General features: G+C 49.8%; 1 protein-coding gene across 1 annotated transcript in view; it reads left to right on the forward strand.

Annotated features, from left to right (window-relative positions):
• The first annotated feature begins 8255 nt into the window (after positions 1 to 8255).
• Positions 8256 to 10133, forward strand: part of MAPT (microtubule associated protein tau) — a 106010-nt gene continuing 104132 nt past the window's right edge. The window contains exon 1 of the mRNA XM_030888068.2: positions 8256 to 8384. The gene's annotated coding sequence lies outside the window, so the exon portion shown is untranslated. The remainder of the gene's footprint in view (positions 8385 to 10133) is intronic.

Raw genomic sequence — 10133 nt, forward strand, 5'->3', positions numbered from 1 at the left:
ACTGAGCCAAACCCACTGCCTCGAGTAGATGCTAACTCATCACCACCGTTATAGAGTCTCCAAGACTGTCAGTCTTATGGAGCAGCCAGCCCCATCATTCTCCCTGGGAGTGGCTGGTAAGTTTGAACTGCCAACCTTGTGGTTAGCAGCCCAGTGCTTATCCCAGAGAGTCCCTAGGGCTCCTTTATTCCACGAAAGCCATATTTTAAAGAAAGCACCCTTTATCATTCTAAAAAGAATCACCTACCCGAGGGTGGCTTACAGCTTGTCCCCTGATGCAATGGAAGCCAGACTTAACAGAGCAAAGGAAGGCCTCAGCGGCCCAGAGCTTCCCTGTCAGCTGTCAGCAGCAGTGTATCCTCGCCTACAGAGGAGCGTCAGGAAATCCCTGCATCTTGGGTCTGACAGAACGCAGCCAGCTTCCGCCAATGCTAAGAGAACAGTCCAGGCCATCTATAGCTTCAAAATTACCTAGACTGGGGAACAAATAATCCCCAGAACCTTTACATCCCAGGAACTCTTCCAGGGCAATCACTGGAAAACCTGTGACATCCAGAACCAGTGTGAGGTGGAAACCAGTCAGGGGAAAATCAGATCTCTCCCACTAAGAGTGAAGCCTGCATCGAACAAAGAAACCCGAGACCAGAAAAGCAAGACTGTCCTGTCGAGTTCCGGCTCCCACAGGTTGTACATGAGTTGCTAGACTTCAGCTGGCAAGTTTTTACCAATATTTGAAGTCACGCATGATCTCTTATATAGGGGGGGAAATGCTACAAAAGAACATTCTCTCCAAGTTGACCCACTGACGCCAATGGAAACTTTTCCCACCATAGAAGAGTAGAATTTGTTCCTTGGAATTTTCTTTCTAAGGGATGTAGGCTACCCAGAGTAGTTTGACACTGATCACGTGAGTGAAAGTAATTGGGTAATATCTAACTCCAAGATTCTCAGATAAATGCCAACGAATCCCTCACCTGCTAGTCGTTACACTGTAATTTAGGTCTTGTTTGCTGCACTTCTCACACACACAAAAGGAACGCACACAGCAAACATTCACAAAATGTTTGCTGAAAGGATGAACAGATGAATACCCTGCTTCTCTGATTAATATATATATATATATATATATATGTATATATCCCACCGATCTAATAGACACCAATAGTACGACTTTAAACATAGTATGACTTAGGGAAAAACGATGCTAATTCTTTTTGTCCTGGCTAAAGGGTGGTGTGTGAAAAATAAAATTAAGTACACACGACAGTCCATAGTCATTTATATTTGACACACGTCTTACTATTTTGCTTTTACATGTCTTCCTACTTCATCCGAGAGTCGGGTGAGTGCTCTGGGGACTTGTGCTCATTCCATCTGAGTGTTGGATATGGCACTCCCACCTTGGTGCTCCTCAGATGATGCTAACGTCGTCGTCAAGGCTGGGCTAGGCAGTGCTTGCGCAAGCTTGAATATAACAAGAGGATGACCTCATGGATGGGTTAGGCCTGCTCCCTATTTCTGGTGCCCAGGATCATCTTTGCTTTTTTGACAATAGAGCCAGGCTGCTGAGTCATGTGTAACCTATACCCTCCTCCGTAGCTGAGTTGGCTTTTTGCCGGGAACCCGGGAAGCCTAGAGAAGGGACAATGGCATTGAGAGGACAATGGAGGAGAGGGGTGGAGTGGAGAGGACAAAGAAGGTACTAGAGGCACTTAGGGACGAGAAAGACAGACGGGAAACAAAAATGAGCTGAAATAATCATCGCCACAGAGGTAAATCCCAGGAAACCAAACACTAAGAATCGGCCTCCTTCTATGTAATTGAGATGTTTATGAGTTTGCAGATAAATGCATTCAAACTTTGATTGCAACAGAGAAACTGTTGTAAAACACTTTGCAGTGTGAATCATTGGTTTGCAGTGTCAAGAATTATCTTCTGGGGGAAGAAACCATGGGGGAAGGGAGAAAGCGGTCAGTGTAAAATATGAAAATAATCATGTATCATTTATCAAGGGGTCACGGGGGAGGGGAGGGAAACAGGAGGAGTGATATCAAGGGCTAAGTAGAAAGTAAATGTTTAGAAAATAATGATGGTAACATATGTACAAATATGCTTGGTACAATTGATGTATGGATTGTTATAAAGCCCCCAATAAAATGACCTTTAAAAAAAGAGAAACAGAGAAATAATTATCTCTCAGGAGAACTGCTGGCCGAGTGGTAAAAGCACTTGGCTACTCGCCAAAAGGTCACCGATTTGAACCCACAAACAGCCACTTGGCCACAGAAAGACCTGGCAGTCGGTTTCAGTAGAAACGGCCTCTGTTGTCAGGTGCATGGCATCAGCTCCCTCTCTCAGCACCGTACCACGCCAGCGGAAACACTGCCCCCGCTGCGTGTCCTCCCGCTGTTGCTAGGCTTGAGCACATTGTCGCTCCCTCTTCGAGAAACTTCCTCCATTGCGCTGACTCTACCAAGCATGATGCCCTTTTCCAGAAACTGCTGTCTCTTGGTAATAACGTGTCGGAAGAACCCAAGGCGGAGTCTTTCTGTCCTCGCGTCTGAAGAACATTCTAGGTGTACTTCCTCCCAGGCGGATTTGTTTGTTCTCTGGCAGCCCATGGTCCTTTGAATATTCTTCACCAACATCATAATTCGAATGCATCACTTCTTCTCTGGGCTTCCTTAGTCGTGGTCCAGCTTTCAATCACCTGTGAGGCCATTGAAAAGACGGTGGCTCGGGCCAGGCCCACCTTAGTGCTCAGAGGGACATCTTTGCTGGCTCACACAGGAGAGGTCTGTGCAGCTGATTTGCCCAGTGCAATACATCCTTGGATTTCTTGACTACTGCTTCCAGCCAAGGATTGTTGAGCAAACAAAGGCTAACTTCAGATCCCAATTCACGAACTGTTGACTTGTACAGATTAAACCCTTAAGTGGCTGGACACTGTTTACACCAGTGGTTCTCAGCCTTCCTAATGCTGTGACCCTTTCATCCAGTTCCTCATGTTGTGACCCCCCAACCATAACATTACTTTCCTTGCTACTTCATCACTCTCATTTTGCTACTGTTATGAATCGTAATATAACTATCTGATAGGCAGGATGTATTTTCACTGTTACAAATTGAACATAATTAAAGCATAGTGATTAATCACAAAACAATGTGTAATTATATATTGTGAACTAGTTATGTGCTTTCTAATGGTCTTAGACTACCCTTGTGAAAGGGCTGTTTGACCCCCAAAGGGGTCTCGACTCAGGCTGAGAAGCGCTGCTTGGGGGGCTGGGGGAAATTGACTGTGCTGCAGAGGATCAGGGCTCACAGAAGTAGCTTGTACCAATGGTAAAGGGGAGTCTGTCAGTAGGCGTTGATGCTCCCCTACTTTTAGGAACTTGGATCTCGCTTGTCAGTTTAATTTCTCACTGCCCGGAAGTGCAGGCTATCCATCCTAGGGGAACTTCTCCAGTAGGTGCTGAGATCTTCCTGTGCCTATTATCTGGCAGCCATATGCCCCCACCCCCACCCCACCCCAGTCTCCTCCCACTTGCTATCTTAATTGACTCTGAGTCAACTCCAAAATCTTTTCCTTGTGGTATGAAAACCTTTTCTTAATTTTTTTACGTATCAGTAGTCTCATCCAATATCTGTCCTTTTGGGATTGACTCTTCACTCAGCCTGATGTCCTCCAAATCCATCCGTGTCGAGTGATCTGTAGTATTCCAATGTATGACCAATGCTTATTCATCCATCCCCTACTGCTGGGTTGTTTCCACCATCTTTTTGCTTTTGTGAATCGTGCTTTGATGAATATGGATGTGCATCTATCTGTGCTGTGTTCCTCACTTCTGTAGGGTAAATACCTAGTAGCCTGAATGCTGGGTCATATGCTATTTCTGTTCCCAATGTGCCAGGCACGTTCCACAGGGTTCTATAGTGGTTTTTTTTTGTTTTTTTTTTCTTTTTTCTTTTTTAACATTTTATTAGGGGCTCATACAACTGTTATCCCAATCCATACACACATCAATTGTGTAAAGCGCATTTGTACATCGTTTCTCGGTTCTATAGTTTTACAGTCCCGCCTGCAGTGTATGAGGATCCAATCGCTCTACAATCGCTTTACAGCTGTTGGTGTTTTCTGCTTTTTTGAACTTTGCTATCAATTCTAGGGTAAAGTGGTCTTGTGCTTTGATTTGCATCTCTAGCTAGTGGCCATGATCACTACTTCATACTGACCACCCGAACGTCTTCCTTGGTACACTGTCTGTTCATGTCCTCTGCACAATTTTTAATTGGGTTATCAAATTTTTCTTGTTGAGTGTTGAAGTTTTCAACAGATTTGAGGGATTAGGCCCTTGTCTGATATGTCATTACAAAAACAACAACAAAAAAAGATTTTTTTCCCCTCCAGTCGGTGGGAGAAGTCAATGATTTTATCTAGGGTTACACAGATGGCTCAGATTAGGACCCAACTCTCCTGAGACCTCATCCAGATCACGTTCCCCCATGCCAACCTGCCTTCCAGGATTCTATGTATCTGGGCATGGAGGGCTCTACGTGGCCATGAGATTTCTATTTCAGCAAGGGGGAGGGGATGAGAGGATGCACTCTCTTCCCCTGAATTATTGAAGCATTAGCTACTCACAGTGATTCAATTATCTGGAATGAACATTCAACATTACATTACAAACAGTTAGATGACAAATCTGCTTAAGATTGCTTCTAGCAATCATTATCTCAATTTAATGTTAGACAAATGTGATCATTCAGTACCAGGAGACCACAATGTCACAGGTCACTGTCAATTTTCAAGTAGATTATATTTTAGAGGAAGGGAAATGATAAACTTGAATGGGGGAGGAATGTTAATTACACTGAAACCATTCATTGTACAAATAGAAGTGAAATAATGATGAGACAATATGTACCACTTATCAGTTAAGGGGGCTGTGGGTTGTGTTGGGCTGCTAACTGCAAGGTGGTTCAAAACCACCAGCCACTCGGAGGGAGAATGATGAGGCTGATTCCATAAATATTCACAGCCTGGGAAACCCTGTATCAAGTTGGCATGAGTTGGAATTGATTCGATGCAGAGGGTTTGGCTTATTTATCATTTAATAAAAATCCACGAGAAACAAGATAATATCTGCAGTGAACTCCTAGAACCCCTGTAATAGTCAGTTTTGCTTTGGCAATAAAGAGCCCTAAAATCTCAGTGGCTTATACAACAAATGTTTATTTTCATGTTGTATATACTGTCTTGTGTCTTTTCACTCTGGAACTTAGCCTGAAGAAGCAGCACTATGGGTACATGTCATTCTTGTCATTCAGAGGAAGAGCAGATATCTGGTATGCATTTCACATCCTCTAGTTCTGGTTGGCAAAAACCATCACTGGACCCAGTCAAATATCAGTAGTGGAGTTAAGAATGGGGGTAATGTACCTGTCTAGGATGTATAATCTTTATACCAAAAAAGGGAGGGTAACAAAACAATTGAGGACAACAAAATCTCAATCTGAAAGATAGATATTAATAACCTCTTCGTCCCGCCTGACATTTTCAGAGATTCTTAACTTTCATAAGCTCCTTCCAGAAGTTAGAAATATCCCTTCCAGTTGGGCTTATTATAGGGAAGGAGTTGGTAAAACAGAAGCAAGGGTGTGAAGGAAATATTCTCAGAAGGGATCAGTCCTGGAGAAAGACATCACGCCTGGCAGAGTGTCAGCAACGAAGAGGACTGACACAGAAGCTACAACAATGGGTTCAAGCACAGCGGGGATTGTGAGGGTGGGACAGGACAGGGGCAGTGCTTCATTCTGTTGTGCAGACAGCCACTCTGTGTCAGCACTCACTTGCCTGCATCTAGCGACAACAAAGAGTATGTCTGAACAGTGAGGATGGGGGCAGTTCCAACAATGGAGAGGTTATGTGCAGAGACTCGAACCGGTGATTTATGAAATGAGCCTCTATTAACTCTCATGACCCCCACTGCTGCCAATAATTATCTATTGCTGTCAAGTTGATTCTGACTCACAGCAGCCCTGCAGGACAGAGGAGAACCGCTCGTTGGGTTTAGACAGACTCGTTCTCCTGCAGAGGGGCTCATAGCTTTGAACCATTGAACTGGTGGTAATCAGCCCAAAGCCTAACCCACAGCTGCCAATAAGAATGTGTGCTGATTAAACCTAAGGAGCCCCTGGGAAGTTTCAGGTTTATCACTCAACTGCTAACTGAAAGTTAGAGGTTTGAAGCAGTGGTTCTCAACCTTCCTGATGCCATGACCCTTTAATACAGTTCCTCATGTTGTGGTGACCCCCCAACCATAAAATTATTTTCGTTGCTACTTCATAACTAATTTTGCTGTTATGAATCGGGCGACCCCTGTGAAAGGGTCGTTTCACCCAAAGGGGTCGTGACCCACAGGTTGAGAACCACTGGGTTAGAGTCTGTGGGAGAAAGGCCTGGAGCTACTTCTCACCAACCCCCTACTGAGAACCCCATAGAGCACAGTTCTACACTGACACACGTGGGGTTGGCCAAGTCAGGATCGGCTGGCCAGCAATGGGAAAAATTAAATCCATGTGAATAAAGGAATTTTAGAAACTCACTTTTATATTAATCTATAACATACAATACCATATTTTAAGAGAGAGAGAACAGCGGTGCAAATAAAGGTTCAAGACAAGTCTCCATCCCCCTAGCCTGTGGGTAGTCAAACTGCAGCTCACAGCAACACGGCGCTCTTTTGGGAGGTACATGTGGCTCAAAAGTAAAATGGAAAAATTTTAAGGATATTATTCAGATAAGGGTGATTTGTTTGTATATGTATATATTTATGGCTCTTGAATAATTTTTAAATTATGGTAAGGGGCAGAAATGCTCTTCCATGTCAAAAGTTTGCCGACTCCTGGGCTAGGAGAAGATGGCTGTCCTACGACTCCTGTACAAAGCATCTGTAACTGCCAGGGCTTCAATTCGATGTTGGGAGAGGAGGACTCCACGCGAGGCCACAACGCCTGGCATGGGGGGCTGGAGAGACCCGGGAAATGTGTGCATCCAGGTGGGAACCTCTAACAGGCACTTAGACATGCAGATCTCAACCCTACTTCCCACCAGGTGCTGGTGTTTCAGCTAATGAGATAAAAATAACCCTACATGTGAGAATGCTCTTTGGTGTGAGAAAGCGCCACTTGCACGTCGCCTAATTTAAGATTTTATTCTAGGGTCACTTCCACCCACACACAAGTCATTTCACTTTTTTAAATTATAAAAGAAAACCTTTCTCAGTATAAGCTTCATGGGGTTCAAGGCACTTTGGTAAGCGACATCCCCAAAGAATCGAGGTTCAACTTGGCATCCATTGAATTTAACCGTGTCAGTGCCGTTCTCTCCAGCATTAACGGAAGACAAACGGGTACTCTAGTCGTTTTTTCCCTACCCAACTCAAACGGTGTTTCCGGGTCTTAGCATCATCATCAGGGTTACTGAGGGTTTACCGAGCGGATAGGCAGTTTTCCATTCATTTGTCTCATACATTTTGTCTCTACTCATCCCTGGCAATCCCCTCAGTGCCTGTCCCACTTCCTCCAAGTCATTATTTTTAAATGCTGTTAATACTGAACCAGCCAGTAAGATTTGTTAAGAAGGGGGGGGAAAAATCACCTGGGTCAATTGAAAAAAAAAAAAAGAGGAAGCAAGCAGAGAGCGAGGGAAAGGATCCAGGGACCTGGAATTCACCACGGGGTGGGGGCTCTTTCGGAGACGTCGGGGACCGGCGGGCTGGGAAGCCTTGGCGAGGGGTCGTGGGCTCTCAGGCCTGACTGTGAGGGGACAGCGCCCCGGAATGGCAGCAAGACAGGGGGCAGTCGGTCTGGGGCCCACAGCAGCTCACCTCGCCCCGAGCCGACCAGGTCGCCCTGTCCCCTTCCCCCGGGAGGAGACCCTTCCGCCTAGACAAAGGCTCCAGCGGCGACACGCCGGCGGGAGTGCGCGTGCGCCGCGCCGCGCCGCGCGCGTGCGCGTGGCGGTCAGTGCGGCGGCCGGAGGCTGGAAGGAGGAACGGTCGCGGTGGAACAGCGCCCAAGGATTGAACCAGGAGCCGGCGGCGGGCGGGGGACCCGAGGGAGGGCTCTGGCGCGCGCCCTCTAGTGGCCGGAGGAAAAGGTGCCCAGGGAAACTCGCGCCCCCGCCGCTCGCGCCTGCGCTGCCGGTCGGCCTCGGTAGCGCGCCCCCTCTCTGGCGCGCGCTCGCTCGCTCGCAGTCACCGCCACCCACTAGCTCCGACGCCAGCAGCGGTGCTGCCACCACTACAGCCACCACCTCCTCCGCGTCCTCCTCGGTCCTCTTCTGCTCTCCTCTATCTTCGGCCTCCGTCGCCCCGCAGGTAAGCGCCAAGGCTCCAAAATGGGCCTGCCCCGCGGCATCACCACGCCGCCACCCCTCGCCCTCAGCTGCAGGAATGGGCTCCACGCACCGGGCACCGGCGGGAGACCGCGACGGAGCCCCTCCCTGTGCGCGCTGCGCTCCGGAGCTGCAGCGAGGCTCGACTTGGGAAGGGACGCGTGCAAGGGATGTACGCGCGCGTGTGAGAGCGTGTTTCGGTGTGTGCTGAGAGCGAGGGGTGTCCGCACGCCCGGCTGCACGCGGACTCCGAGTCGAGGCTGTGCCCGTAGGGTGGGGCGCTGATGGCAGTGACCTGGGGGAGGGGGCTGCTCTGCGCTCTCGGTCGCCACCTTTTGCCGCAATGGGCGTGTGTCTCTGTATGTCGCGGGAGGGGGGGGGGGAAGGAGAGTCCAAATGACGACCCCTGAAACCGAACCTGTAATCTGATTTCCCTGCTCCTGTTTGCCATCCACCCGAAGAACGTGGTTCTAGAAAAAGATGACTCCTTGCTTGCCCCTCCCTGCGCCTCCCTGGCAGCGTTCGCTCCGCTGGGGCAGTCGCTGCCCCTGATTTATGGCGGAGGGCAGCCCCCTCCCATTTTCCTCCTTCAGAAACCGCAGGAGACATTTGGGGGCTGGGAGTGGAAGATACGAGATGGGGAGGGGTCCGGGCGCTGTCACTTTAGCTGCCCTTCCCCCCTGCGCGCGCCTGGTACCGAGACCGGAGCGGCGCCATGCCGGGGAGAAGGTAGTGTGCGGATTCCAGTGTGCAGGCTGGGAAAGGCCGGGGTCAGCTGGCCTTGCGACTGGACGCACTCGGCGGCAGCCAGTGCCTGCTCCGGGCGCACAGAGCCGCAGCCGCTCACCGCCAGGCTCCGCGGCTGCAGGTGCATTTCGGGGCGGGCCCCTTGCTCCGCGCTCCGCGCCGGGCGCCGGGCGTGTGCGCTCCCTGCCGGAGGCGCGGGGCTGGCGCGTGGGGTTCGCCCCTCACTGCGGCAGTGGGTGTGGACCCGGGTGGGCGAGGAGGGGGGGGTTGTGCCTCCCCCCACCCCCACCCCCTCCTTTTTCCCCTCCGAAGGCGAGGTGCCATCTTTTTGTCATCTGTCACGTCTTTACGGTACCATGCCAGGCCGGATGGCTGGCCCTCGGAGAAGCAGGGCGGGGACTATTTAAAGGGGGGCAGGCGATCGACGCAGAAATCTCGGCGTTTTGCGCTCGCGCGTGAGCCCTGGGGGCGATCATTCAGGATCTTTCTTGGGGGCTCGCTGCTTTGTTTGTAGGATTTACGTGATCTGCGTTCAAAAAAATCAGACCTGTTGTTTTTTTTTTGGGGGGGGGGGCTTTTAGGAAGGCTTTTCGCCAAGCCCTCAGCCTCTCCCTTTTTTTTACCCCTCATTTTTGAGCCCTTTGTTGGATCGAGGAACAGGAGCACGAAACGAGCATGTCCCCACGTGGCCTCCTCCAGAGACCAGCAGCGCTCCTGGAGCCCTGAAGGGGTGGAATTCGAGCTATCAGTGCGTTCTGCCCCAGGCCACAGAGGGGCCACGCCCCCCAATCTCCGAGCGTAGTGGGGCCCACGCCCCAGAAGGCTGCACAGCGAGGGGCGCCGCAAGGATGGGGAGCTGGCAGGCGGGGCCTGTCTCCACTTTACGCCCTGTTGCTTCGCCAGGCGGGCGCGGATATGGAGGGAGAATATGAGACCCCCCGCGGGTGCTGCGGCCACACCCATCTCCTAGTGGATGGCGGGGGGG

The sequence above is a fragment of the Echinops telfairi genome, unplaced genomic scaffold (assembly GCF_000313985.2).
Source record: "Echinops telfairi isolate 266 unplaced genomic scaffold, ASM31398v2 ScPeMD7_7458;HRSCAF=8496, whole genome shotgun sequence".
NCBI classification, from domain to species: domain Eukaryota; kingdom Metazoa; phylum Chordata; class Mammalia; order Afrosoricida; family Tenrecidae; genus Echinops; species Echinops telfairi.